Consider the following 26265-nt stretch of genomic DNA (forward strand, 5'->3'; position numbering starts at 1 on the left):
TAGTTATATTTAACTGTTGTAAGGTCTATATTGTATTGTTTATGCTTTTGGTCTGTATCGGAACATGACATCCCGAGTTTTAACATATAATGAAAATACATTTTTTTAAGAAATGCTTTGATAAACTTTATTTTATCATGTTTTGTTTTGGGGACAAATTTCCGCAACTCTTTTAAATCAATGGATTTACTCTGAAATTATTTTAAAAGCATAAATGAAACCGGTCTTTTCTGGCCGTGATTTTGGGGATGTCACATTCCGGAAGTATGTAAATTTCCTGATGTATTCCCAGAAGACCTTCAGGGAGTACCTCCTGTGCAACAAGTCAAGTTCTGAATCAACTTAATTCCTAGAGCCACCCCCATAGCCAAGTCCCCATACCGATTAGCTCCGGCCGAAATGTAGGAATTATCCAGTCAACTAAACAAACTATTGAACAAAGGATTTATCCGACCAAGCTTCTCACCATGGGGAGCACCAGTTATGTTCGTTAAGAAGAAAGATGGATCTTTTCACATGTGCATTGACTATCATGAGTTGAACAAACTCACTATCAAAAACCAATATGCCCTACCCCGAATGGATGACCTATTCGACCAACTTCAGGAAGCATGCTACTTCTTAAAAATCGATCTGAGGTCGGGTTACCACCAACTGCGTGTCCAGGAGGAAGATGTTCCCAAAACGGCGTTTCGGACCTGCTACGGTCACTACGAGTTCTTGGTGATGACCTTCAGATTGACAAATGCACCAGCTGTGTTCATGGACCTGATGAATCGGGTGTACCGACCTTACCTAGATAAATTTGTCATAGTATTCATCGATGACATATTAATCTATTCACGAAGTAAGGAAGAGCACAGTCAACATCTACGACAAGTCTTGGAGACATTGAGGACGAAAAAGCTATATGCCAAGTTTTCCAAATGTGAATTTTGTATCCGAGAGGTAGAATTCTTAGGTCATGTGGTCAGCAAAGAGGGAATACATGTGGACCCATCTAAAATCAAGGAAAACGAGAGATGGAAAGCACCAAGAACACCGACGGAGATCCACCAGTTCTTAGGCCTTGTAGGCTACTACAGGAGATTCATACAAAATTTCTCTAAGATCGCTAAGCCACTCACCACCATGACCCAAAAGGGTGTAAGCTTCAACTGGGAGGAAAAACAAGAAGCTGCTTTCCAGACACTAAAACAAGCCGTATGCATCGCCCTGATCTTGTCTCTTCTGGAAGGAACCGATGACTTTGTGGTCTACTGCGACGCTTCAAATTAGGGTCTGAGGTGTGTGCTCATGCAACGAGGAAAGGTAATTGCCTATGCCTCGAGGCAACTTAAGACTCACGAAGTTAACTACACCATGCATGACCTCGAATTAGGAGTCGTGGTGTTTGCTTTGAAAATATGGAGACACTATCTTTCTGGCACGAAGTGCACAATATTCACGGACCATAAAAGTCTCCAGCACATTTTCGATCAAAAGGAACTCAACATGAGGCAACGATGATGGGTGGAGCTACTAAACGATTACAATGCGAAATTTGTTATCATCCAGGCAAGGCCAACATAGTAGCAGATGCCCTCAGCCGAAAAGAATACTCAGGCCGTCGAGTAAAGTCGATGACCATAACTATCCATTCACACCTATCCACTCAGATCAAAAAGGCCCAGCTGGAAGCCTTGAAACCTGAAAATGTCTCAGAAGAATCCTTGAGATGAATGGATAAAAATGTGGAGGTAAAGAGTGATGGAGCTCGTTATCTCATGGATCAGATCTGGACACCGAAGTTCAGAGGATTCAGAGGTGTTGTCATGAACGAGCCTCACAAGACTCTTCGTTCATCCCGATTCAGACAAGATGTACCTGGACCTTAAGAAACTCTATTGGTGGCCGAACATGAAAGCCGAAATCTCTACCTACATGGGCAAGTGCCTGACTTGAGCCAAGGTCAAGGTAGAATACCAAAAGCCCTCAGGTTTACTATAACAACTAGAAATACCCGAGTCATGGACTTCATCACCAAGTTAACCAAGACGACAGGTGGACTCGACACCGTCTCGGTGATCGTTGACAGGTTAACCAAATCCGCACACTTCCTACTAATAAAAGAGATATACAAGATGGAGAAACTGATCAGACCATACATTAAAGAAATCGTGCGACTGCATGGAGTACCAATATCTATTATCTCCGACAGAGATAGTAGATTCACCTCACGGTTCTGGAAGTCACTGCAAAAATCCCTAGGAACTAAACTTGACATGAGTACAGCCTACCACCCACAGACCGATGGACAGAGAGAAAGAACCATCCAAACATTGGAGGATATGTTGAGAGCTTGTGTGATAGAATTTGGTAAAGCCTGGGATACCCATTTACCCCCCGTCGAATTCTCATACAACAATAGCTATCACACTGGCGTTGAAGTTGCTCCATTTGAAGCCCTCTATGGCCGCAAGTGCAGATCACCTCTGTGCTGGGCTGAAGTGGGTGACATGCAACTAGCAAAGGGGCAAGTTCTGGACAGCACTCTCACCGGCCCCGAGATCATAAGGGAGACAACGGAGAAGATCTTTCAAATTCGTGAACGACTAAAAGCATCTAGGGAACGGAAAAAGAGCTGTGCCGATAAGACGCGCAAACCCTTGGAATTTAAGGTGGGTGACCGCGTTCTATTAAAGGTCTCACCCTGGAAGGGAATGATACGCTTTGTTAAGCGTGGGAAACTAAATCCAAGGTACAAACTTCGACTACCACAAGAACATTGTAACATACACCCCACCTTCCACGTATCAAATCTAAAGAAGTGTCTATCCGACGAGACTCTGGTTATCCCACTCGATGAAATCGAGATAAATGAGAGCCTCAACTTCATTGAAGAGCCAGTGGAAATCATGGATAGGTAAATCAAGAGAACAAAGCAAAGTCGTATACCAATAGTAAAAGTTTGCTTGAACGCCAAACGAGGACCTGAATTTACTTGGGAACGCGAGGACCAAATGAAACAGAAGTACCCACATCTTTTCCCCAACCCTTGATATCCCACTCAAAATGCTAATTTCGGGATGAAATTCCTTCTAATGGGGGATGATGTGACAACCGTCTCTTTGGTCATACAAAGTCAACAACTTAACCCGATCAACTCTACTAGTACTAGTATGTTAGAGTTTACGATATGTTCTTAATGTACAACTTACTATTATAATACAAAGTATCACTCGGAAGTCTCATATGTTCAGCAATCTAAACCCTAATTAGGGTGAGAAACATAACAACTCAATAAAACTTAACCATGTATCCTACGGGGATGTATAAGACTCATAACTTGACGTAGTGGAGTTTACAATCCTAACACTACGGGGCAAAACCATAACTCAGGTTACAAACACAATCTCTTTCTCTCTATCTATCTCTCTCTCTCTCTCCCAAATCTCTCCCAAGTCTCTCCCAAATTTCTCTCAAACCTCTTTCAACTTTTTCATAAACACCTGTACCATCCCAACCCTTCAAATTGTTGAAAACCACTCGATACCGGAGGAGAAAATGGGAACCGACAAGTTCACTGCATACCCTCTCAAGATGCGAAACCCTCTCAAGATGCGAACCCTCTCTGGATGCGAACCCTCTCAGGATGTGAAACCCTCTCAGGATGTGATCCCTCTTAGGATGCAAACCCTCTGAGGATGCGAACCCTCTCAAGATGCGAACCCTCTCAGGATGCGAATCCTCTCAGGATGCAAACCCTCTAAGGACGTGAAAGCCTCTCAGGATGCAAACCCTCTCAGCAGCGAACCCTCTCGCTTCCCAATCAGGATTTTTGGCAGTTTCGCACTTTACGTCATTTTTATGAGTTTTTAACATGAGATTTCCATCCAACTCATATTTTTCACATCTTAAACCCTCTAAACTCATATTTTATCCACATCTTGAAGATTTATTAATTATAAATCATATTGTTACATTAAGATATATCTAAATCTAAATAGATATTATATTGCACAAGTGGGTCAAGTGGATCCCCACTTGTCACCTTTATGTCACTTCTCAAGTCTCCATTGGTCAAATTATTATCCATTACACTTCCCAACAACCAATCTACTTGCCTTATTTTATTCTATACTACTTAAACACACTTCCAGGGGGATTGCATCCTTCATTTTTTACACTTCACTCCAAAAACCCACTTTTTCTACACAAAGCAACTCTCACTTTCTCTCCACTTCAGCCATGTTTTTGGAAGTGTTCTTGGGTTATTTCCTCCAGATTTCCAATATTCCTAAATAACTCCATAACAATTGTGAATCATTGACACACATTTTCACAGATTAACGTTCATAGGATCATCAAAATCTCCAAGTATCTTCAAGTGTTCTTGACTTGAAACTCTTCATCTTCAACCTTCCACTCAACAAGAAATCACATAAGGTGAGTTCATACCCCTACATTTTCGAGTTTTCTTCTAGTTTTAGGGGGGAATACAAGTTACATCACTAGAACATATTCTAAATTTAAAGATCAGCTTTTCACAGAAATGTTGTGACCTGTTCATGGACTGTTTTACCCATCATGAACTTAATATTTTTCAAAATTGTACAATATTCAAGTAGTTCAGGTTTTTACCTTTCTAAGGACTACTCGCACGCATTCATACGATTTTTCTACAATTTATGACGATTTTTATAACACTGCCTATCATTAAAGGATACTTTTCGGACCAGTCAGTAAAATTGAACAGTTTCACACTGGTTAGAGACCACTAAAGGTTATAATAAAAATTATGGACAAATTAGACCCATTTTATAGACTCTTAGAGTTTACGGATCCAGATTTCGACTTGCGGTGATTTTTCTATTAATTTTCTAAAAACATGGACAGAAGAGTTAATAACTAGGAAAATGGTTTATGATTTATCAACACTTTTTAACATGTTGAGCAAAGGGTAAAATTATATAAAGTACATATATAATTTTTTTACAACATTTTCGATAATATCCTGGATAGAGGGGATAATTTCATATACGAACGTTTTCATTTTAAAAACACGTACACTCGTTGAATAAATTTGTGAGACATTGTCCTCATCGTACCTAACTGAGGTATACACGAAAGTCTTGTATTTATAACCGGAATCTCCGATACGAGAGCATGATAATTGTGTATAGATCTATACGGGACTGATGATCCCACACCCTGACTGCTAGCTACAATCAGACCGGCAGGTTATGGGTGACAAATGTCATAAATATCTCGGCGCCTGAAGAATGACGAGACATGCACCACATCTTAAAAGCACGGCTATCTTTTCATGGAAAAGCTTTCTACTTTCATATAAACTCTTATGAACTCACCAACACAATTGTTGACACTTTTTCAAATAACTTGTATTCTCAGGAAATCCGTAAAACAGGTAATCAACAGCTTTTGAGGATGGGGCGCTAAGGCGTCAAACAAATCTTTTGTTATCATATTGTAATTGGCTTTTGAAACAAGTAACACTTACAATGATGTAACTTTTTCAATTATATATATATATATATAGATATATATATATATATATATATATATGATGGTTGTGTTTGCTTTCTTTACTATTACTCAACTGTTATGATACATCACATGAAAGTCATCCACCCCCGGACGTTTCTGCCAGCTTGATCTGAGGGTGTGACAGTATGGACCCATACTACTGGAAGCACATGATCCGTATGAGAATGATGAAAAGTCACAAGAATGCTAGGGAACTGGTTGTTGGCAAATAGTATGGTATAACACTATGGTACGTCCTGGTGTTGTCAATTTTTTGGTTATGTTTGCTCTGGATGTGGACGAATTTGGTGTTTGATCGAGTCTAGGTGGCCATGGTATTTTGGAGCTGAGTGGTGCAGAACCATACTAGTTAGTTGATCCTAAGGTGTCGAAGACCTTCTTCAAGTAGTGCCAATTTGATTCGCATGAATTAATTGGGAAGTGAATGTGTTGATCGAGTTGAGGACTACAACTTAAGGATGGATGGTTGGCCGATGGCTTCAGATGTCGTACCCTATGATGGATTTATATTCTTCCAGCCTCCAGTATTTGAGGGAGAAGGGATCGGATGTGTGTCCATCGATGGATGGAAGAAAAGGAGTGTGTTCTACACATTAGTTTCTGCCGCTGGGGGGTAATGTTTGGTTCATGATGAATTGTTTCTCTCTTACAACAAGGGAATATTCGAGACTCAACCATTCTTTTGGTTCGGTTTGCTTAGGTGAAGACCATGTCGCAAGCCGGATGCGTGACATAGTTTTGAGAAGATCGGGTGTATCCGAGGATGCATCGAGATGTTCCTGAATCAGAAAGGAGAGTTATACTGATATGTTGACTTTATTAGAGCTATTAGTAGAGAAAATGTAATGGGTTATTGAAGCTTCAGAGGAGGATAAGGTTGTTGGTAAATTCTTCAAATGCAAGTTTTGGCTGCAAGAAGTTTAGTTTGTAATGTGTGCTGTCAATCCAATGTTATTCTGATTGATTTCTTGAAGATTGAGGTGGCGATGTTGGGGGAAGTCCTCGAGGACTCCATCTGGGATTTAGATTTTCCTTCAGATTGGCTGATTATTATTTGAAGGATCATCTTGTGTTGTGTTATGCTTTCCAAAGGCCAATGTTGGTATGTTTGTGGATGAGCCTATCTGAGGCTTTGATTTTATTGTCGATAGTCGATGATGGTTCGAGCCCTAACTTGGGGAGAACTTGGTATTCTGTTTCGAGGATCATCGGTTGGTTCGATTTTTATTGTTTTAGCATAAAGGGTAAGTGGAATCTATGATTCAGGTATGCTAGATTTTTGTTCGGGTTATTGCTACATACGAGAAGGAAAGTGGGATACCATCGAAGTGCTCATAGTTAGAAAATTTTCTTGTGGCCTTTATCAAAGATCCGTCGGAGACCTCCATGGTCACGAAGAATTTAAGGATTTGTAAGATTGTGGGTGTAGAGCGAGTTGTCGTTTGGCGTATGTCTTCATGAACTCGTATGTTGTTCTCTTAGCAGAAATCTGTGGGGTAAGGAACTCTTTACGGTCTATAGTTTCTTATGGAAACACCAAGGATCTTTAGAAAGGAACATTTGAGTCGCTTACGTTGGGCATCAGATATAAGGGACATGTTTAGCTCGCATTATAGGTCAGTTATCCTTAGTTGAGATGGGTAATTTTTGATCTGTCGTTTGGCTTCAGAATTCATTCGAAGCATTTTCACGTGGCTTTGTTCATTATGTGTGGTATCATCGGGTTTAGTTTTTGTTATGTTTCTGATAGTTGGCTATTTAGTTCCTCATAAACAGCTGAGGTTGTTCGAAAGCTTCAGGCTGTATTAGTTGAAGGTGAAATTGAGGCGTCAACCCTTCATCAATTTTTGTAAGGTGTATGTGTACTCTGGATTGGGTGGTTGTGGACTTGTTGTTCCTAGTAAGATTAGGTTAGCAGCCATGCTTAGATATTAGGAATCTGGATATCGGAGCGATGTTGTTCAACTTCCAAGCGTGTTTGTAGCCTATGTAGAGTCCAATTTTGGAAGGTCGCGTCTATTGGGTTGGTTTTGGGATTTATTCGACCAGGGTCTTGGAAACATATTTGAGTAACTTTTGGAATTCTTCTCCGAAATTGGAAATTCTATTGCACATTGGTGGATCTGTTCAACTTCATTTAAGTTGTGGAATCTGGTTTTGGGTATTAGGAGAATGTTTTGTTAGCGGTTGAGGTTTATTGCTTCGTTTGATCCACTGTGTAGTGTCCCAAAAATTCATAGTAAAATTTTCATTTAAAAACAATAAACCATACATACATGTTGTTCGAAAAATCGATCAAAGTGAATAAATCATTTAAAATAAGAGTAAAAATCATAAATAACCATTTTGGAAAACTTTGGGGGATGATGTGCAGTCACGCGGGCCCTTCCCTTTGGAATTGAAAGTACATGAAACCATAAACATGAAACTGTAAGCACAAAGCTTAGTGAGTTCACCAAAATACCACATACCATACATAGAATAGAGAATGTTACGTGCCAACCATAGTCTTATAATCACTATCATGCCATGATTCATATCATGGTTTTTCTTTGCCAAGCGAGTGGTCAATACCCGAGTCTTACAAAAAAGTGCCAAGAGCCACCTCATGTTCTTCCATGCAAGCATCACAAAGACAACTAGCATCATACATAGAACTGACAATTTTTTGGGAGCCATATTCGGGTCTTTCATACAATTTTCAGGCGGCGCCGCCTGGTCTTCCTACATAACATAATCTAGTGGGCCGACATTGGTACCTTCGACCAAGGAGTATAGTCAAGAGACTCACATAGACTATTCAATAGAAAACCAACAACTACCTCAACAATAGAACAGCCAACACAAGCTTCCTAAGGCCAAAACGAAACCAATCCTTAGTCAAATAATCAATTCTACCCAAGTTTGACCAAAAGTAAAACTGGTCAAAAATTCAACGGGCAAAGCTAAGGTCAGAATATCCACCAACAACCCTCCACGTCGTGGCCTTCCTTGGCTACGTCGTGGGTACAAAATGCCAAAATGGTCGCTGATTCCCCAGTTGCCATGTTATGGCAGCCTAAGGCCACACAATGAGTACTTTTCTGAATAGCTCAAACGATCTCAATTCATTTTCATCCAATTTTAAGAGATCCAAAGCTCAGATCTAATACTTTCCAAGGTCTTAATGGATAAAGTTTCTAACTTTATCCATTAGGAAGTTCCAAACCACCAAGATCTATACTTTAAGTCTCCAAGGGACCCAAAAATGCACCTTTCTTAGCTTAATCCATTAAGTCCAAGTCTCAAACCTTCATATCTGAATCAATATGATGTTTAGATGGATAAAATATTCAACATTATCCATAACAAGGTCACAAACTTTCAAGATCTAAACTTATGCACTAAAATGACCAAAAAGTGGAAAATATGAAAAATGACTAGATCTATGAAACCAATGAACAAGTTAGAAGTTTTTACTAATAATGGTCCAGGAATGATGTAATATTGTTGGATCTATATTTGAACTCTTCTTCTATACACTTTGCCACCACCTTGCCCTTCAAGATTCAACCTTCCACTGAATAAATAAGCTCAAAAATAATGCCAAGGCTAAAAAAGAAGTGAGAGGAGGCTGGGGTTTCTCATGGAATGATCTTAGGTGATGTATGTTGGTATGAGAGGGTTTCCCATAAGTTATTGCCCTTAAATAGGGCTCAAAACTGAAGAATTAGGGTTTCGATATGCGTAGATTACGCCCTCCGTAACATAAATTATACCCTGCATAATTCATTAAACCGTTGTTATGGCCTGCGTAACTTTAAATTATGCCATGTGTAATCAAAAGTCCCTATTTTCCCCTTCAACTTCAAACAACCATAACTTCTTTGTTTCAACTCCATTTTGGGCATTCTTTATATGCACGGAAAGATATTAAATAGCCCCACAATCCTATGAAGTTACTTTTGGCCTATCGTATACCAAACTGAAACATTAATCCACGCAAGAAGCCCAATCTATAACTTTTCCCTTTCTACCCTTCGGTTCTAGAACATAAATCACAGGATAAGATCTCACACCACATTATCAACCTTCAGTAAGGTGCAACATTACTTTCTCAAAGGCCAAATCCTTTTCATGATCGAAGTTCAGTCCACAACCCCGAATTATGAAACGACTTGAACAGGGTGTTACACACTAGTACTTCACCCATTGGGTAAGGTTGTAATGAAGAAATGACATAGTCGATCAGAGAAGCGTTGTGTTTTCTTCTAGAGATTTTGAAACGTTGGCAGTTCCATATTTTTTGTCGTGAGGGGTTTATGCAGAGTGATTATGATAGCATGAGAATACCTGGTATGACCTTATTGTATGGTTCGCCTGATGATGCGTCGATGGCATCTTCGATTATGGAAGGGCTGTGTGTTAAAGAATTGCATGGCTCTTCTTGTTTTTGGTAAGTGTTGAGTGTGATACTAACTGGCTTCCTACAAGTTGGTGGGATGGTGGCCATGTGCCTATAGGCACACCGGGTGCTGGTCGGGAGTCATCATGTATGTGGTGGAGTGATGGAAAGAACAATGAGGAACTATGAGCTTCTCATTCCAATGGTAGGATGGTGTCACGATGTTCCGTGAACGATCGTGGATTTCATTTATGTGTTGGCCGATAGATGTCTCATGGAGATCCATGTGTTTGGTTCGTGGGTTATTGGTAGGATATATTTTTGACTTATCGAAAAAGTCATGGTTGATTATTGGCAATCCCTCGCGAAGTTTTCCTTATGGTTATTTATTTGTGGTTTCTAGAATAGTTCTGAGTGAGTTGAGTTGCCTGTGATGAAGTTCGTTGTGGGAATCTTGGATGATTTGTTCGATGGTTGTACCCTGAGGGTATGGGAATATGGATGCCGCCTGAGGTTTTCTTCCGAATTGACCACAGTTACGTTCATGGAAGCAGTTGGATAGTGATGTCTTGTCAGGAAGTCAAGTGTGGACTTTTTAGATCTTTTAGACGTAATTTTTGAATTTGGAATTGGTAGAAATTCATGATTAGATTTGGCCAGAGTGTTCATTTTGCATGGTATAATAGTGTTCCTGGTCTGGGACTTTGGGTAAGCATGACAAATAGATGATCGTTAGCAATTACATATTTCCTTGGAGTCTTAAGTTGATGGGATTTACGGTTTTGTGAAATATGAATATCTTCAGTCGTAACTTCAAGATTTTCTCAGTTTTAGTAGTTTCGCTATGAGTAGGGTCGTACCATTGGGGGGGGGGGGGGGGGAAGAGGTAGTTGTTGCAGTAAAATGTTTTTCTAGTGTTGGATTGAATCTGCGAACTTTGGTCAGCATGTAGTCGAATGGGGTGGTCTGGTTTTCCTCAAAGTCATGTATGAAATTTCAGTTTATATTGCGTTCCACAAGGGACTGCCTTGTAGTGTGGTGATCACTAAAAGTAAGGAGAATGATGAATCAAAGAAACCAGCTGATTGTTTCTACTTTGCTGCTTCTTTCTTCGGTTTTATTGCAATTTTATCAATTTACGGATCCAAAACTAGAGGCATACCTGTACGAAAAGTCCTTGGCATAAAAACTATTAGAAGCATCGTGTCCCTAACAACGACGCTAATTTGTAAAACCCCTGTCGTGCAGGATTTAAGAAAATAATATTTTCAGTTCTTGGTTGAATTAAAGGATAGCACAGAGAAGCATGGTCATATCTGGTTATTCAAGATGCAGTGAAATTTACTAAATGAAATCAGTAATAAAAACGAATTCAATTTTGCTGCGACTTTTCTAATCATTCAATCAACTCAAATCTGGTTATTCAAAATGCATTCTATCTAAGCTGGTACTGAGAGAAACTAATAATCTCTAGTATAATCTCTTTTACCTAGGTAAAGTAACCAAAACAAGCTCTTCAGTTAACCATAACTTGTTACTGTCTAATTAAACAAGCTCTTAATTAAGATCAGAAAAGTTGCAATAAGATCTGTGTAAAATTACCAACAATACCTAATACTTCGCACAAGCTTGGAAGCGTAAAGGTATGAATTTTCAGTTTAAATCAGAGTTAAATCCTAACACGAAACCAATTTGATACCTGTTACTTATTATCATTTGACAAGAACAATTACAGATTCTATTAACTGGTTAACTGGAATGAATAAACCCTAGCTAGGTGATCACACTAACAAGAATTAAAAATCAAACATTCATGAAGCTCAAAACTGAAACAACTAGATAAAAGCACACAATGAAAACATAATCTTATTGTAACAACCCAAATTTTCAAATAAAAATTTTCATTTAAACAATAATCCATGTTCCTTAATTGTAAATTCCAAACACAAAGTATTTTTCAAAAATTCATTACATCGATTAAATTATTCAAAAGATCAGAGTGTCCATAACAAAACGTTGGAGAGTGCGTGTTGTGCTATCATGTCGGGCCCTTGCCCTTAGATCCCGAAGTACCTGAAACAACCAACAAATTATAAGCTAATGCTTAGTGAGTTCCCTATACATACAACACATACGATCATATAAGTCCACATACGCCATGCATACCAACAAACATATAAGGATGCCATGGAAACCCTCCTTGGTCTTACTCCGGATGCCCTGGGAACCCCCACATGGTCTTATCCAACTGCCATGGGAACCCCCACATGGTCTTAACCAATTGTCATGGGAACCCCCACATGGTCTTCACATGAGTACATATTACATAGATAGCGCATCCACAAATAATCATTACAGCTAAATAATATGGGCCGACCTTGGTGCCTTCGACCCGTTGGTAAGGTGAGGAAACTCACATCAAATACTCACAGTAGTTGAATATGTCCTGCCTTCGAGTATCAACTCTACTCGATCCCTAAACATAAATAACTCCTTAGATTCAACTCAATACTTGAAACCCTAAGAGTCAACATTAGACAAGGTCAAGATCAAGGTCAACATTATGAGTTGACTCAACTCGTCGAGTTTGGCTATCAACTTGTCGAGTTCCCTTGTTGACTGGTCAGATCATGAAAAGTCCCACCAACTCATCGAGTTCACTCATAAACTTGTCGAGTTGGCTAGAAAACCAACTTCTTAATGGATTAAGCCGTTTTCTTTGAATCCAAAGACTCCAAACCTCAGATCCCTTCCAAAAATGATGTCTAGAAGGGTAAAGTTTCCAACTTTTCCCTCAAGGACCATCTACAAAGCTTCAAACCCAAACCCTAGGTCGTTTTAAGAGGGTCTTGACCCATTAAGCCCTTAAAATCTCACCCCCAATGATCCAAAACATAGATCTGATGACCCAAGGTGGCCAAATCATGTAAAGTTTCCAACTTTGCATCCATGCATGCTAGAAATACCCTATAAGTCTCATTTATGACTTCATAACGGCCATATTGCATGAATGTGACATGGGGGCCAACAAAGTTTGCAACTTTAAGCTTCAAGGGCTCATGAAGGGGATAGATCTACCCTATCAACCCCTGGAATCCACTTCTTCTTGGACAACTCAACCGAGGACCACAAAAACAAGCTTAAACTTCAAGTAATGAGATCTATATAACTACATGACAAGGTGTCAGCTTTATACCTGAAAGATGCTGCCCTTGAAGAAGAGTTTCTGGATCTAAAGCCCCTCCTTCAAGCTAGATGTTTCCCACTTCCAAGCGCCTTTCAAGAATGACCAAAAACCACCCTTTTAAGCTCACCACACTCAAGATGGAAGATGAAATATGAATCCAGGGTTTCTATGGACAAGGGAGGCTGGTAGCGAGGCCAGCCACAAGAGTTAAGTCTTTTATAAAGTGTGCAACACTCGAAATTTAGGGTTTTTCCACCTGCACCAACTCGTCGAGTTAGGGATCCCAACTCGTCGAGTTGGCCACTTAAAATCCGCTGGCAGAAAAGTTCCAACACGATGAGTTGGAGCTCCCCAACTCGTCGTGTTCTGGTCCAAACTCTTGAAAAATGACTAGAATTGTTTTATACATGGACCAGGCGTTACACTGAGAACTAATGACATGAAAAGTAATAGATTCATGCAGAACTGAAAACTAGGATTTTAGCGAGACATGGCTAAAAACGAGTGTAGAATAGTAAAAAGAGAAATCAAACTACTAATTCTTACTAAATTAAGTGAGAGTCACGATCTACTGTCTTCAGATCTTCAGAAATCATTGAAATCAGAGAGAAATTGATTCAGAAATCATCTTTTTCGTCGTCTGGAGTTTCAGGAATCGGCCTACCTTCAATCTGATCAGAGGGGTGATATTTATATGCAAGTCAAAAGCTTCTGGAGCAAGTAAAGCAATTCCATGATCGGATATGTCCAAATATGCGATCACATGTTTTTAAAAAACTTCCAGATTTATCGGTAAATGAAGTACGATTCTATTTGTGACATTTTTTGGACATCGAAGTGGAAATGCGATCGCAAAATGGGTAAAATGCAATCACATTTTTTGTTCATTTCTTCAACTGCTCATTTTTCGACCATACAAAACCTCTACATATTTATGCGATCGCATTTATGAAGAAATGAGATCGGCATTTTTGCTTTTTCGTAAACATTAAAGTCGTTTGAATAGTTGTCTAGTTTTCAGAACATATCCAATATCGTTAATCGGAGTTAAGAGCCATGAGATGTGGTCAAAATACTGACAAGGGGTCAAGCTGCTAACAACATCCTTTAGGCTTTAGAATGTAACAATCTATCTTCGTAGGATCCGTTCGATCGAATTTTCTTGACCAAAATATCTTCCAAGCATTCCTCAAAATCCTTCACAAGTTCCAAGCTCCAATTCACTCCAACACTCAATTAAATGCATCCAAAGCTTCTCCGAAAGTACTGCTCCACTCGAATTATTTGAAAATGACATAAAAACGCTAGCACTACGGGAATTTTGATGAAAGACATGAGTTGAACATTATTAAATCTAATGTACATGAAATAACATAAAATATGATGCAAAATGTTAATAAAAATTTCCCTAAAAGATGCATAAAATGGCATCTGTCATTGGAATTTGTTTTATGTTTGGTGTATCCTTACCGCAAATATTTTTTGCAATATTTTTATACGCGGTTATTTCATTATTTCCAAGGAAGGAGATCACGATTAGGAAGTTGGAGACCATGCACATAGTCCAAAATATGGGTGATAGATATGTTATACCATATGATGACCCGATAATGGGAATGGAACCTGCAACCACTTAGGAATAAGAGGAAAGTTGTGTCTTTACAAGCTGTAAGACTTTTAGAGAGGGTCGATGGGCTTGGTTTATATTTAGATGATGTGCGGTCACAAAATGCTTGGGCGAGAGGTTCTTTGGAGGTTATAATCAAACACATAGGACTAGCATCCCCACCACCATTTCGATCTCGTATGACTTACGCTTAGTCATGGAACGGAGGATTTCCTCAAGATGGTGGGGAAGGATCAAGCGAAGCACGTGGATCGGACGTCGATGAGTGATGATTATCCTTTTATTTTTAGTTTTTTTTTGTTTGGTGTGGTTCGTTTAGACTATGTTTACTTTTTGTTTGGTGTATTTTATTTATATATGTAACCGAATGATTATTATTTCCTTTGTAGTACTCGAGGATTTTTGTTTGATTTTGATGTCGCAAAATTAGGAAGTGAAAATTGAGTATAAGTTTTGAGTAAAAAGCCATGAGAGAGTTCAAGATTATAATTGAGAGCCACAACTTTTAATAAGTGTGGGGTGGACGTTGAGTTAGTGAGAATTTTTATGCATTCGGTGGATTCATATGGTTTATTCCGAGCTTTATGACATTTTTACGTGGGAGTATTACACACACATGAACCATTTTTGGTGATATTCCAGTTCTAGAAATACCAGTACCCACAATGTGGTGACACTTTTGCCACGTCGTGGAGCAGAATTTACTCACAATTTTGATTCGTCAATTTGCATCCCCACGACGTGGAGTTACATGTGCCACGTCGTGGATCCAGTTTTGATCGGGATTCAAATTCGTCAATTTGTATCCGCTCGACGCAACACTTTCTCACGTCGTGGTTACTGTTCATTATGAGGATTCAAATTTGGCACCACAAGTCAGAAGTTCGTTGTCTTGATTTATTTTTCTGGCAAATTCAGAAAGAGCAAAGATCCAGTTTCCAATAATTACACAAGATATTTGAGATGTCAATGCATGCTCACAACAATCAATTCGATCTTACCACTATTACCCCATGAGAGTCTGTTCCTTTTTCTCCCTTTATAGGTTTTATGTGCTTTTAATTATTTTATGCATATAATGAGGACAATGTATGAAATAAGTGTGGGGTAGGGGGTCGAAAAAGGATAGCAAGCATACTTAATAAAATATTCTAGATTTAAAATTTATAAAAAGAAATGATCTAAATTAAAAAATCTAGAAAAATTTAAAATTTGATATTATTGCGTTAGGACTAGTTTTGTAGTGTTGTATGGGACGATTTAATGTGAACTCTAAAATTTAGTTAAACCAACATGTTATAATATATTTGTGGCTTCCCATTTCTAGTGAATTCATGACACAAAAACGCGAACTTCTGTAGTTTGAGGTGTAACAACCCATTTTTTCAAAGAAAATTTTCATTTTTAATTAACCAAACACTTTCCCATAAATCAAGAAATTCCAAAACAATTGTTTCAAATCCATATTCATTACAACCTTATTTTTCAAATATCAGAGTGTCCCATAAAGTCGCCTGAGAGAGAGTGCACGCCGCACCATCAAGCCTTGCCCTTTCCCTTGGACTCAGATGAACCTGAAACAAATCCACAAACTGTAAGCGAATGCTTATTGAGTCCCCCAGATCATATCCCACATACAAACCACAAAGCACATATCGAATTAGTCATACGCTACATATATGACATAAGTCACGCATTCGAAAAATAAGGAAGCCCTGGAAACCTTCCCGGGTCTTATACCGACTGCCACAGGAACCCCCACGTGGTCTTCATCTGCCATGGGAACCCCCACATGGTCTTCCTGCCTTGGGAACCCCCACAAGGTCTTCCTGCCTTGGGAACCCCCACAAAGTCTTCCTACCAAACAAGACATAATGCAAACTATACAAGCAAATATTTTAGGATGCCATGGAAACCCTCCAAGGTCCTATACCGTATGCTACAGGAACCCCCGTGTGGTCTTCCATGCAGATAACATACTATCATATCGCACATTCAATCATTAAGCGCATCTCATAAAATGGGCCGACCTTGGTGCCTTAGACCCATTGATATGGTGAGAAGACTCACCTCTCAAAGGCTGAACTTGCAAACTGTAGTCGGATATATCCCACGGTGCTCCTCCCAAACTGTCTATAATCAATGAGTAAATAACTCAGCATAATCCCATAAATACCCCCAGGGTCAACCCTGGTCAAAGTCAAGGTCTATAGTCAAGGTCAACAGTCTATATTGACCTTGACTCATCGAGTACAATCAGTCACTCGTCGGGTTCCCAGCTTAACTCATCGACTCGCCGAGTCACCCAAGGGACTCGTCGAGTTCCTTGATGTTCATGGTCGTAAACCACCAACCGTACACCCTTGACCATGAACCCTTAGCCGTGAACCCTTGGTCGTGAACCCCTGGTCGTGAACCCTTGGCCGTAAATGAGCAAACCCTCTCGACTCGTCGAGTCTCTTGCACGACTCGCCGAGTCCCCCTTAGTCCCTTATGTTTACGACCCTTTTTAGTGGGAATCAGGGTCCCAAACTTCAGATCTATCTTCTACTAGTGAAGATAACATGTAAAGTTGCAAACTTTACATGCATGCAAGGCCTCTCATGGCCATAATACTCAAAACTAATCCTTAACAAGGTCTTCATGCATGGAGAGGGAATGAGCTCATAAAAAGATGCAACTTTATGATATTTGGGACCTAATAAGGTCCAGATCTGAAACCATATCCTTGTGATAGGTCCAGATCTAGGGTTGCTTTCATTTCCTCAAAGTTGTTCATAACTGTCAAATATAATCTAGGCTTAAGGGAACATATTCATACCTCAATTCAATGCCCAAGACGAAGTAGAGGTTAGACCTAGTGATTTCCCCTTGATACTTCTTCTTTAAGCTTGAAATTCCTTCCACAATCCCAAGGTTTAAGCTCCCAAATCTCTTACTTCGCAGAACCAAGTGTTTGCGGCCGTAAACGCTCTCTTATGACGTTAAGGAAGGCTAAAAAGGCGTATAATGATGTTTATATAGGGGGAAAACCCCGAAACTAGGGTTTTATCTAAACAGATCTGACTCGCCGAGTCGAGCCTACCGACTCGCCGAGTCAGTCTCGACCCGCGTCCAAAATGTCTCCACTCTACTCGACGATTTGATCTCCCAACTCGCCGAGTCCATGTATAAAACCTCCCCAAATTGGCAACTTTCCAACCAACACCTGAACCAGGTGTTACAAGTCTCCACCACTTGAACTAGACTTCGTCCTCGAAGTCTGCTGACCTAAAAAAATCAGGGTAATGCTCTCACATCTCCTCTTCTGGTTCCCAAGTCCACTTGGAACCCTTCCGATGCTGCCATTGCACTTTCACCAGTCTTATTTTCTTATTCCGAAGAACCATCGTCTTCCTATCCAGAATGGCAACGATCTTCTCAATGTAGTTGAAGCTCTCGTCCACCTGGATATCACCCAACGAGACAACCGCAGCCTCGTCTGTGACACACTACCGAAGTTGCGACACATGGAATGTGTTGTGAATCTGGCTAAGCTCCTCTGGCAGATCCAAGCGATATCCCACTTTTCCCACCCGGGCCGTAATCCTGAACGTGATCCTGCAGCTGATCGAACAAATCAACGATCCTTGGCAACGTATAACGGTTCTTCACCGTTAGCTTGTTTAGTTCCCTATAATCGATACACATCCTGTGGAATCCATCCTTCTTTTTCACGAAAAGGATTGGTGCTCCCCACGGGGAACTGCTCGGACGAATGAACCCTTGGTCTAACAGCTCCTGAAGCTGTGTAGATAACTCTTGCATCTCGGGTGGTGCCAACCGATATGGTGACTTTGCTATCGGAGCGGCACCTGACACCAAATCGATGAGAAACTCCACCTGCCTCTCCGGAGGCACCGCTGGTAACTCTTCGGGGAAAACATACCGAAAGTCCTGAACAATTCGCACACTGCCTACATCCTTCGTGATCTCTACCCTTGTATCCGAGATATATGCCAGAAATCCCAAACAACCCTGCTACAGGAACCTCCTAGCCCTCGCAGTCGAACATAGGGTCGGCCCTTGCGATGCCCTATCACCATATATCGCCAGTTCTCCCCCACTTGGGGTCCGAACCCTCACCAACTGATGCTCGCAGTCGATCATGGCCCCGTTGGCCCCCAACCAATCCGTTCCGATAATCACTTTCAGCCCTCACAACGGTATCGGGAGTAGATTGACACAAAATCTCTCACCAAGCACATTCAGGACACAGTCCCGATACACCCTCGAAACTTGTAATAGTTGAAATGTAATTGACGTTTGATGTTCAAATAAAAGGTGTTTTTATTTACTAGTATGGTACTGTCTTGTGTCAATCATTTACTATTGTTTCATTTTGCATGTTTTGACTTACAAAATAATTATATTATTCAAACTATCCATAGTCGATCATACTTTGGAAGTAGGTATTGAAATAAGACTGTCATGAATTGGGTTTGTAGAATTGTCTGAATTGTATTAGACATAACAATTGTTGCTGCAACATTCATAAGTGCTCATAAGTTCTGAGAATTGGAATCAACCCACGCTCACTTGTATCACTTCATGGAATATATCTCGAGTGATCATGAGATGGTAATATCACATAAGTCTTCAAACCTATATATATATATGAGTTGTTGACTATGAGTTGGTTGTACATTGATCGTATGAAAACGCATCGGTAACTCGATGTTATAAAACGTGTTGTTGTGTACAATTTGATGATTAGTTAGTACAAGCATATGAGTCGAAGTTTATCTAATCCTTTTAGTCCTTGGAGGATTAAAAGCGATATCATGGGCCCTTCGATGATTTTGTTTTGACTTATATGACGGGCCCGGACAGAACTGAATTGATGTGTTCGATTAAGTTCTATGTCAAACAAATCAGAAATCGGGAAACAAACTAATGGAAATTAAGTATGACGTTGTTCCATGTATTTGTCCGGCTGATATCTTGAGAACAGAAGATTATATGATAACTTATTTAAAATGTCACAACTTAGTTCCACGAGACTTTTAAGAGCTACGATTGTTGGTCGGATCCTGAAGTCGTACTTGCAGCTATAGTTATTAGACTTATCCAAGTGGGAGACTGTTGGATAAGGTGTCTAAGTCCATAACTATATTTGGTATGTATTTGACCCGATTTAGCATGGTCCATTTGGGTTGCATGGCATCGGAACAATTTGGATACAGTTTTGTGAGAAGAAGATATTTATGATTTATTAATATATTATAAGTTCTAATATATTAATATGAAATCATATTATTTAATAAGTATTGATCAAGAATTAGTTTGGAATTAATTTTGTGATCAAAAGAGACTAATTAAATAATGGGGGACTGATTTGGTAATTCATTCATTCTTATATAGTGGGCTTATGATCCATAGTTCTTCATGTTGGGCTAAACCCATGTGGTGACCCATGGATACTCCATGGAGGTTAAAACCCATGGATCATGAGGAATACGGAAAGACATGAGTTACATGGTGTAACCCTATTGTGCACACTATATAAAGAAGCCTCATACTAGTAAAATCGGCACTTAAGACATACAAGTGAGGGCTATTCGATTTTGGTGCAATATAATCTTCTCTCAAGTTATTCCAATTGTTGGTTGTGTTGTGTGAAGCATTTGAGGCATCACATTTGGGGTGCTAGGCGCACAAAGTCTTAAGGAATCAAAACTACAACAAAGGTATGTTATTCTACTAGTTTTTATATTACATATACCCCATGATATGCTAGTTAGGATGGAACCTTGGAAAAAAATGAAAGTTTGCATGTAAAATAGAGAAAACATAGATCCAAGGTTTGTAGGGTTGGATGCACACCATAGGAGTGATAGAATGCTCAAAACCCAACAATGGGTTTAAAACGGAACAAGTTCTTGAATAAAAAGGTTCTTAACATGTGTTCAAATCATGAAGTAAATGTTGATAACATATTTGTTACATAAAAGTTTATGTGGTCAAGATTGTATACTAAAAAATGGCAAAAATATGAGTGTTATGCCCAAACATGTTCAACTCTTATACTTACACAAATATTTGAATATAATAAATCTCAAAGTTATTATATGAGTTTTTGTAAAAATCGTGACGTTTTAGGGTAAAAAAAAATAAAATATTTTGTGTTCCAAAACTTTCATACCGGTTATGGTGTGTTAAACAAACTACAAAGCTTGATATTTAGCTAAAAATAAATTTTATTAGTAAAATAGTCGTAACTATGTTGTCACTACTTTGAGGGCTTAAAACCTAAGATATTATGCTATTTTCACAACATATGTTACAATTAGACATGTTCACTAATGATTATTTATAAAAAGTACTATAAACTGCATGTCATAATCTGCCTATCCTAAATTTGCGTGTCATAATCTGCCTATCCTAAAGCTCATAAAGCATGAGTAATAAACTGCATGTCATGAAATATATAAAACGCGTGTCATAAAACTTCAGTCATAGATTTCAGACTAGTAATGTCATTTTCATTATTCATTAAGGGAGTTAAAGTTCACGTGAATCCGTAAAGGCTCTTGTGAGGCATTATCTTCACCGTACCTACCTAGTGTACATTCTAATTGTTGCATTATAACCAGAGTCTCCTGGAGGGAGAGCGAGATAGTTGTGTATAGATCTATACGGAGATTGACACCCCCACACCTGAGCTGTTCGCTACAGCTAGACAAGGCTAATTTAGGGTGACAAATATCTTACCGATTCTGACGCCTGAAGAACATCGTAACAGGCATAACAGTCACATCAATAATGGTTATAATAAATCACTTAGGGATTAACAATATTATCTTGATTTATGGGAAGCTTACACTTCACCGGTTTTATAAAATATAAAACTGCATTTTTCCTCCCGGTACACTATTGTTTTTCACTACTGGTCTAGGGTTTAAGACCACAATTTTTCATACAATAGAAAATATAGGATTTTCTGGGAACATACAAGTACAAACAAAAGAAAACAAATGACATGCATGCATATATTCATAGATTTGGAACGAGACTTACAAACCATTTTCATAGAAAATATCAGATTTTCTAGAATCATACAAATCATTGCAAACAATGATGTTACAAATCTTTTCATACAAATATGCTTATGAACTCACCAACATTCTATGTTGATGCTTTTCAAAATAACTTGTATTCTCAAAAAAACAGTAAGCAGGTACTTGAGCTATGGATGTTGGATATTGTGCTGCATTTTGAAAATTACATTTCTTTCACTTTTGTGTAATTCATGAACAAATACAATATGTAAACAATGTAAGTTTGTTGTCTCAATGTATGTCGTTTGGTTGCCATGTTCCACTCATATTCAATTATTATGATACTATACAATGACATCATCCACCCCTGGACATTTCCGCCGTCCTGGTTCGGGGGTGTGACAGATTGGTATCAAAGCATTGTTTATAGTGAACTAATATATCTAACCATACAAGATATACAACTATAAATACAATGGGACTAAAACACTCTGACTAAAAGAATACTTTAAAATATAATTATTTTATAAAAATATACATACATGTGTGCATAATAAGGATAATGTCATAACATTGAAACTAACAAAAAGTATTTAGAGGAGTTGGACATCGCAACTAAACTTAGACAGTTATGTAATCATATCTAGGGTAAATATAGCCCGATCAACTATATTTATTCGAGATATGATCAAGATGTGTTTAGAAGTGGTCGAGGTGGACGAAAAATCTAAAACTTACCAACTTTAAACCAAAGGGGATCTAAGAACAAAACTAAAAGAAATAAAATACTATTGAAGTATTTTGGCATTCTATCTATTTTCTTGTGCTTATATTCTCGTACAGACGCCATGGCAGGTTTTCATCGCCTCGGAGATCCTTATTTCTCCAACCAGGGGAACACGGGCTGGATAGTAGAGGATCCTGAGGAGATTCCGGAGGATGAATCAGAGGAGGAAGTCGAGGAGGAAGTAGATGAGGAGATAGACGACGAGGAGGAGGATGATGATTCGGACGTAGCATCCGAAGTCATCGACCCTCCCTACATGGCTAGGGTACCAGCACACCGATGGGGCTACAATGGCCCTACGCCCCCTCGGCCTATGACATTAAGAGGTGGAGCCGATATCAGGGGCAACACCCACCTTTCGGGATGGGTCGAGGATTTTACGACCTTCGCCATAAAGGGCACAAGGACCGAGCACTTCCCGTCATGGTTCACAGGATTTCAGACATCGGATACCAGGTTCACACGATAGTCCACCGAATCATGGAGATGAGGGCTGCCATGGAGGTCACAGTCGCTCGCACTCGAGCTCTCCAAAGGGATTACTACCCTATGGATCGACTCGTCGAGGACCTTACTACCGCACGAGCAGAAGTGAGGGAACACCAGGAGAGACATGCTGCCTTGGAGGAGAGGGTGTGGGTTTCCGGGCGTCATCTGGCCAAGTTGCAGGGCGCCTCTACATCATCCTAGGAACCGCAGGGGACGACTCGACGTGAGTCGGATCTATCCTACTCACTAGATGATAGACTAGATGCTAGATGTTTAGGTATGCGTTAGTGCTACCCCTTTTCTTTTTATTTTGTATGTAGGACCCACCCTACGTCTAAGTGATTACACTATTCAGAGGGTCGTTATGTTGTCAGATTATTATCATGATGTATTGTAGACCTTATAAAGTTCAATTTTCCAAAAAGTTATGTACCATTACTTTATCATTAATGAAGCAAGCATGTGTTTTATTTATGGACGTTGTTATCTACTATGTCTCATTTATTCATATTTATTTGGTAAAACAAGATTTCAATTGTATGCACACAATTGCGTTCAATAATCACTATACCTGACATATGTAAACGCGATGTTTCATTTCAATAGTATCCGCATCATAACTCTTATAAAAAACTTACCAAATGCCACTTGTGGCAGGAGAATGTCGCCCCGAAGATACATTCAATGCAAGAACAATGAGACCGCACCACCACGGCCGCCGCCTCGACCACAAATGGATTTGGCCGTATTCCAGGCGGCAGTTTCAGCTGCAGTCACTGCGGCCCTGGCACACATCAACAAAAATGGTGCAAATGGAGGCGGAAGTGGGAATTGAACGAATAGTTCCAACCATTCAACGACTTCACAAACAGGAAGCCCAGACCATTCAACGGAAGCGGGGGTGTCATAGCCCTAACTTGATGGTTTGAGAAGACAGAATGGCCACATCAAGCCTCTAACACTCTCGATGGTGAACTCGATGGCGTGGTATGACCACAAGACCATGATGCTTGATGAGTATTTTCCTAGAGGGGAGGTACATAAACTTGAGCAAGAATTGTGGAATTTCACTGTAAAGGACTCCGACATTGAAGCTTACATTGCCAGGTTCAGCGATCTGGCGATCTTGTGACCGGGAATGATCACCTCTGAAAGTAAAAAGGTCAAACGTTTCATTTGGGGGCTAACTCCCCCGACTCAGGAGAATGTGTTCGCTGCAAACCCAACAACGTTCGACAACGCCAAACGCCTCGCACAAAACCTATATGACCACGGGGTACAAAAGGGCACGAAAACTTCCATCACTGAACAGAAGAAAGGGAATGATAACCAGAAAAACATGGGGAACAAGAGTAAAGGGCATCAAACACGGGAATCCTCCAAAAAGAAACAAATAGTGGCGGTTCATGCCGCTACTGCTCCTGCCACATTACCTCCCACAAAGCAATATGTCGGTACTATGCCAAAGTGCGACAAATGCCCCTTCCACCACCACAGAGCCTGCAGGGAGAGGCAATGCAAAACCTGCAACAAGAAAGGGCACACTGCCAGATACTGCAAGTCACCGGCACAACAAAACAACTAACCCAACAACGCTGGGGCAAGTCAAGCATGTTATGGGTGCGGAGAGACTGGTCACTTCAAAAGAAACTGTCCCAAGGCCAACAATCGGAATGTAGGGGGAACAAGCAGAGTCCTAGCGATAGGACATGATGAGGCTATAAAGGATTTGGTAGTAGTCACTGGTACGTTTGTCACACCCCCAAACCGGAACGGCGGAAACGTTCGGGGGCGGTGGACGTCATGTTTAGTATCATAACACATGCATCATAGTAATCAAAGTAAGAAACAACCATTGCATTAATATGAAAGTGTTTACAAAGTATGTGATTCACCAAAGTTAGACTCCAAAAGTAAATAACAAAACAAGACATGAAGCTCCTCTACTCCATCTTCCGAATCCCATCGCGCGAACCTATGTACTAGTCTCCTGAGAATAAAAGTTATTTTGAAAGAGTAGATCAGCATTTAAGCTGGTGAGTTCATAAGTATTTTAGTGATGTAAAGTAAGTTGTAAGTTCTTTTAGAAAAGTTCGCCTGATCCTCCAGAAAATCCTATATTTTCTTATATGATGAAAGATAAGTAAAAATGGCTCTACAATCCCTTCTATGTGTACTAAATGGATACAAGTTATATAAAACCCAGAGTAAACAGAAAATCAATTGTGTGAATCTGCCTTAAGCCCATAACCAAACAAGGACCAGTAAATGAGGCGGAAGTCACACATCCCATTGTTTGTTAGATCTTCATTATATATAACCCTGGCGTATTCATTTGGTACTCACGGAGTTAACTGTAATAGTTCCTTTATATTTGATGAAAACATTGTTTAAGAAAAAACCTTATTTTCTTTAGTGAAAATGGTAACCACAACAGTTCCTTCTATAAGCACTTAGTTTATACTAGCTATATTTAATCTAATATCGAACGGATAGTTAATTGTGTTAATCTGCCCTAAGCCCACATCCAAACCAGGAACAGGAATTAAGGCGGAAAGCACACATTCAACTGCCTATCAGATATTAATTATATATAACGTTGATGTATAAACTAAGGTATTATAGAATGAACCACCAAAGGTCCTTTAAGTTATACTCGTTTAATAAAATGGATTAAACCTTTTACTGATAAGTTTCTAGTTTAGCCTACTAAATGTTCTATCTGAAAAAGTATGTTTTTGTACTAGAAAACAGTGTATTGAGTTTGTATACTATGAACTGACCCATACCTGGTACTCCTTATGATTACTTGGTGTATACGGAATATATATGTAGCTCAGATCGAATAGATAGTAGACAGGGTGAATCTGCTCTAAGCCCACAACCAAACAAGGAACATGAAATGAAGCGGAAAGCACACATCCTACTGTCTGTCGGACCCGATTAATATATATCCCTGATGTATCTAACGAGGAATCATAAAGTTAGCATTATAGGCCCCCTTCTAACTGAATGTACTAAGACTCGACTGTTCTGTTTGTCGTTTGTAATGATGTAAGTTTTCCCAAGTTTAAGACTATCTTTGCTAGAAAATAGTTTGCATTACCCTTTTATGTGAGAAGATCACTATATAAATGTAATGGGAAAATGAAAGTATTCAGTAATGTTGTATAAAGTAACTTCTGAAACACTAACTACTTT

This window comes from Lactuca virosa, chromosome 9, assembly GCF_052849685.1.
Source record: "Lactuca virosa cultivar CGN04683 chromosome 9, Lactuca_virosa_CGN04683_v6, whole genome shotgun sequence".
Lineage (NCBI taxonomy): Eukaryota > Viridiplantae > Streptophyta > Magnoliopsida > Asterales > Asteraceae > Lactuca > Lactuca virosa.